This window comes from Harmonia axyridis, chromosome 2, assembly GCF_914767665.1.
Source record: "Harmonia axyridis chromosome 2, icHarAxyr1.1, whole genome shotgun sequence".
In the NCBI taxonomy this organism is placed as follows: domain Eukaryota; kingdom Metazoa; phylum Arthropoda; class Insecta; order Coleoptera; family Coccinellidae; genus Harmonia; species Harmonia axyridis.
The window spans coordinates 3800064-3806153 of NC_059502.1; the positions used below are offsets into that span (position 1 = coordinate 3800064).

The window sequence follows — 6090 nt, forward strand, 5'->3', positions numbered from 1 at the left end:
AAAAACGATAAGGCATCCATTGCCATTGAAAACCGGAAAATTGTTGAGAATCCATTACTTTCTTTTTTTCCATGCCCTTTGGATTGAGAAAGTAATATTGAAGGTGTTGTGCTGAAAAATGAGGCAATCATCAAAAATCTCAGAGGGGGCCATGCTCAAAACAACACTTAAATATTCAATTATTTTTAAAACAATATAGGTATCAACACAAACAAATATCCACCAATATTTTTTTCATTCAGAAAAATTATCGACTAAACAGAACAAATTAAAAAACTAAGATCACCAATGCTATGGATCAACAGACTTTTCATAAATTATTTTAAAGCATTCTCTATGAAACTAGAAAAAAAAGCATGCCGAAACCCGGGATCGAACCAGGGACCTTTAGATCTTCAGTCTAACGCTCTCCCAACTGAGCTATTTCGGCTTGTGATAGTAGATTGATATTATGGTTATGACTTTCAAAATCTTGATGATATAATGGAAATAACTCCAAAATGATCAAAAAGCAAAGACGCTGCCTGGACCGGCATACCGGACATTTTATGGGGCGCAAAATCAGTAAATAAAACAAGACAAACCTTTCGACACAAACATTTTTAATGATCACGTTACAATTCAATATCGATTGCAGGGCCATCTGTGACGATTCGTTAAAAACTGTTCATACAAAACTTTTGTATTTTTAGCCGTAGAATACGACTCTGCTATAAAAAACAGGTGTTCTCATTTGAAATTCCAATGACTTCCCCGTCAAAAATATCAACATTTTATTCGAAACATTTTTCCATTAAAAAAATCAATTTCAAGGTTTTGACTGATTCAAAAAATCACCCGAAGTTTCAAAGATGTACGGACGCCTTTTTCAGAATGGTTCGAAATGCATTTAGCGAGTGGAATTTTGACAACAGAGACCAAAAATTATATCCATACCAAAAATGATCACAACACTTCTACCATCTTCTAGAGACTCTTAAGCAAAATGTTATAGGAAACTTTTTATTGGAAAATTGTTGTAGAACCAACCCCAAACGTTGGTACTACCTCGAAGTGAGCAATATTCAGTACGACTCATTTCCATCACCATAATAAAAACAACGTCTGGCTTCCATAGCATCTCTCCCAATATGACCCACTCCAACCAACGTCTTTTTTTCTATCTCTCCCCCCTGTCAGTAATTTCTAATCATAATTTCATTTCCTTCTTGGGGCCGGGCAACGTCTTAGTCTCTACGCACCACCGGCCAACTGTGACCTAGCTTCCGGTGGGGCACGTGCGCTCTAGCCTTTCTCAACCCGAAGATCTACCGTGCTCTATCCATCTTTACAATCACGCATTGTCTTCTCCTGGTGAAGTCATTGCCTCAATTATCGGCCTCCCATTTTCGGAGCGTACCAGATAAACGTTCTGGGTTCATGGGCGGGTGATGGGATGCATCACCTAGGTGACGTGGGATGGGACAGAAATTGTTGTAGAGGTACTCGTCGTAGATGGTGGATTATCATTTGAGGTTTTTCCCGAGTCTGAACGGCGTTTTCCTGGAATTGGGGTTCCCCATGGTTGCATACTTGGTCCGTTACTTTTCACTCAGTAAGGATATACTTGTCAAAACTTCAGGAGGTGATAGTACTCATCGAAATGAGAAAAAAAGTTCCTATAAACATATGTCCGAAAATGCTTGCTTTTCGAATATGGGTGTCTTGAACAATATCATCCAAAAGAGGTGGAAAAAGGGTGGATTCTCATAATTATATACGCTCTAATAGTGTGACGTCACACACCGCCATTTTTGGTTCTCCTGTCAGTATTCGGAATCCAAAAAAAAATAAATTGTCATTCAAATTAGTACGGTGTCGTTGAAGGAATTGGCTTATTTTCATAAATAAGAGTATTTGAGGAACGATTTCAGTATTAATTGATAGACGAGGTTAATACCAGTAAGTTTGAATCCTGTATCATTCCCCAGATTTTGTAAAAAGCCGTGTTTATTGGTTGAACTTCAAGTTCGAACTTACTGGCGTTAATCTCGTGCCTTCTGTCTATCAATTAATAATAAAATCGTTGCTTAAATAATCTTATTCATTAAAATAAGCCAATTTCTTCAACGACAACGTACTAATTTGAATGTCAATTTGTTTGTTTGGATTCCGAACACTGACAGGAGAACTAAAATGGCGGTGTTTGTCTTTGTTGTCAAAAAACTGAACATCCACCTATAAAAAAATTTGGCAACATGTAACACTATTACGAAAAAATAAGTACAGATAAATTTATAAAGATGTGTTCTACTAACTTCTGTCATTTGTATCTGTGTGTATATTCCTAAATGGATAAGGGAATTACCTGTTGCTCGTATCCGTTGAAGCCGCCACTGATTCCATTCATAAATGAGAGGCTACTTCCTTTCCATAAGCAACCAAAATAATTCGAGGAAGTGCATGAGTCAGAAGGCTGTTAAAACGTCAGCTATTATTATTGTAACATGTTGTCCAAATCTCTTCATCTGACCGCCATATTCTCCATTACAGATCCCTATCGAAGATAACATAAATATATTTGGGACAACGTTGATTGAAGGATGTTTTTCCCAAAACAAAACAAACAAAACATAATTTCATTCGGTTGTACAGAGAGTTTCACGATTGAGAGAAAATTTTTTTAGGACGTTTAACAGATTACGTCAATGAAGTAGGTACCTACTAGGAATTGATCAAGTAGAATGTTTAAATTGTTTTTCCGCTCAGTTGGCACACCTGTTCTGTTTGCCTACCCATCTGCCATTTTCTAGTTCTTAAATGAAGGTTGGTCTCTTAAAAAATGATTATTGGATCAGCATAAATGACTTTGAAAGAAATCCTATAAATTTGAATAACTTTCGTATCAAATTCACATGTTCTAGGTAGATTTTCTAATTTGAAGTTATATTTTGCATTGGAAAACAAATTCTTAATTTACTTCTACTTAATAAAATAACACTTCACTCAATAAGAGAACTTTATTCACACATTCAAAAGAAAAGTTTGTCGCGAAGAAACGTCTTAGACATTTATGCCAAATCATAGAATTTCATAGTAAGATCTAGACATAAATTCGTCGCACAAAAACGCCTTATCATTCTAAGTTATTATTGATTCCATAGAGTAAGATTCGGCATTGAGTATGAACACCTAAGCGTTTTTTTGCGACGAACCTTTTTACCGTTGTTCTTGGTGGAGCAGAATCTGAATAACCCTTGTTTGCGCAATATTTTTTGCATTAAAAAACAGTCTTTTATCAATAAATGGAATTCGTTTCTAATCGTTTAGCTTTACGGAATTCTCAAGAAAAAAAAATAGCTCCAAAAATTCTCCCACCACTTCAACTGTCCTCTCCAAAACCTGAACCCCTTCCACCACACATGAAAGGAAAGGAGAACAATGATGTTAATTTTTTTCACAGATCTACGTGGCCACAAACCGTAAAGTTCAATTTATTCCTCGGGCACTTGGCACAAAAACTCCGCACCAATTAAAATCAACATAATTTTAAATTTGCGTTTTCGTCCATTCAGTTGACCGGAAGTAAGTGGCCCAATTTGAATTTCAGCGCCGTTCAACGTTTTCCTCATCCATTCTCAGAAAATAGTCTGGCAGCTCGCTCTTACGTGGCCTGCGTATGGGGGTCATAAATAGGAGGAAGTGACATACGAGAAAAAGTTCCGGAAAATCATTTGTGCCTTTTGTGCAGGATTAAAGTAGAGGTTCAGGAAGTTGTTCATCGTAGGGGACCAAAGGGGTAGCGCGGAAAAATTTGCATTTCCACGATTGAACTGGGATGGGATTCATATGAGTATTATGCAAGGTGGTAGGCCTGCTGAAAACGCAGCTTTCTGAGAGTTTTATTCGTGAAGCGTACCTCTTTTTCAATAGTTTTGGCACAAAATTTTTCATACAAAAATGAGTTTTACGGCAACTTTGCTTCCGCCATTTCTTTTTGAAATTCGAGTCTCTAACGCATTGATTGCGTTCTATAAAGATCGCCTGTGATCGTTTCAGTCGGTTTCAACAACTCATAATATACTACACTGAGCTGGTGCCACCAAATACTGAGCATGACCTTGGAACTGTGAATATGCGGTTTTCTGCTCTTGGGATTATCATTATGAACCCATTTTTCGTCCCCAAAGCGATGCAGAATTCCCTTTCATTTTTGCCTTGCAAGCAGCTGTTCACAAGCAAACAAACGCCGTTCAACATCTCTCGGCTTCAACTCGTACGGTTCCCAATTTCCTTGTTTCTGAATCATTCCCATGACTTCCAGGTGTGTTGAAATAGCTTGTTGCGTCACTCCCAATGATCTTGGCTGTTCTTATTGCGTTTGACATGAGTATTGATCAAGTAATGCCCCCAATTCTGCATCTTCTAAAACCTTCTCTCGTCCACCACCATGCTGTTCTCCGATATCAAAATCACCGTTCTTGAAGCTTTGAAACCACTCTCGGTATTTGAAAACATTCGTTGAGCCTCAGTCGCAGATTTCTTCATATTAAAGAAGAAAATTAAAACCTCTCGCAAATGACGAGAATTTGGCTCCTAAACTGACATGTTTAATCGAGAATAACTGTATGATGCAGACACAAATCGACTAATTTTTCGACGACGTTATGTTCACAAATACCTAAGCTTATTGTATGACATCTACGATCTATTTCTTTCGACTACCTCTTACCGCTACAGCCATCTTTTGCAAAACGGCGGAAGCAAAGTTGTACACCTTAATTCTTTAGTAATCTTCAGTAAAATCCAAATTATTATGAAGATCTAGTTAGAAAACTGTGGTGAATGAATGAATAAAAAGTTTTAGGACTTATTTACCCAATCTGTTGCGCAGATTAATTAAGATGCGATAAACTGGTATAACCATAACAAAAAAGTAGGATACAAGACACACCCTGTATCTCGTAAACAAAGCGTTTATAGGCCCATGTTTATATGACTTTTTCTCTAAAATGATCCAAGGAATCTCTCACTTTCCTTTGTACCTCCAATTTAAGAACACCTAACGTTGAAGCAGTCTAGAATGTTGTTTCTCTAATTCTGTGGTTATTCCGTTCATTCTTCCACATCTTGTAGAACAAAATCGTGCGAGAATATATCAGAAACGCACAGTTTTCATGGTTATATTTTATTATTCTATGTTGGCACTCCGAACTTTCCGCTACGGCTTTATCTGTCAATTCATCAAATTGCCTTAAAGAAATCAGTTCTGCCAACCAACATTTTTCAATGCAAAAATCACCAAATTATATTTATGGAAATATTTCATTAATTTCAATGAAAATGCAATGAATTAGAGAAAATAATGTATAATACTCGTACAGAAGGCTCATTCTACCACTCGTTCATTCCAAAACTCGCCACTTCGTGGCTCGTTTTTGAATTTTGAACTCGTGGAAGAATATCAATGCCTTCTGCACTTGTATTATAAATAACTATTCTGAATGCTTAATTGACTTCAAAGTAGTCCCCTGCCAAATAACTAAGGGTGACAAATCCTAAAAGCTTGGTGGCCAATAGTTCTCACAAAACTGCTAACAGTCAGATTCGAACTACGAATTCAACGAAATTCTCGTGGTACCAACCCCCAAAACCTAATTCCACCAAATCCATCACAAAAATTAATATCATCTATAATTGCCGTTGGACGTTTTTAACGTTCGTTTGGTCCGCTAATTTCTTGAAAAATGGCCCTTTAGTCCGTTCCATTAGTCCGGAACAGAACCGGAAGTCGGCAATATTCTGAACGGTTCCGAAAATCATGTCCGTGAAATGTAAAAGCTACATTCTCACCTAATTCATCAAATTTGATCACCAATCAACGGCTTATAGGTTGCTGGACATGGGAATCGAATCGCTTAGGAAAACACACAGGTGCACACAGCCACCTTTGACGTGGAGGCACCTTCGATTCCGTTATTTTAAGTCAGGAAGTGCGTATGACATTGCAATTCGTTATTATGGACTTATTTCTCGTTTCCCTTTTAGCTAACACAGCTGTGAGATCGTTTCGAGACGTCAAAATATTGATAGGTAACAAGATATTAAGAA

At 37.3% G+C, this 6090-nt stretch overlaps 1 non-coding gene across 1 annotated transcript; it reads right to left on the minus strand.

The window, feature by feature from the left end:
* Positions 1-357: 357 nt before the first annotated feature.
* On the minus strand, positions 358-430 carry Trnaf-gaa. The gene has a single exon. It is a non-coding gene; the product is annotated as a tRNA-Phe (tRNA).
* Positions 431-6090: the final 5660 nt, after the last annotated feature.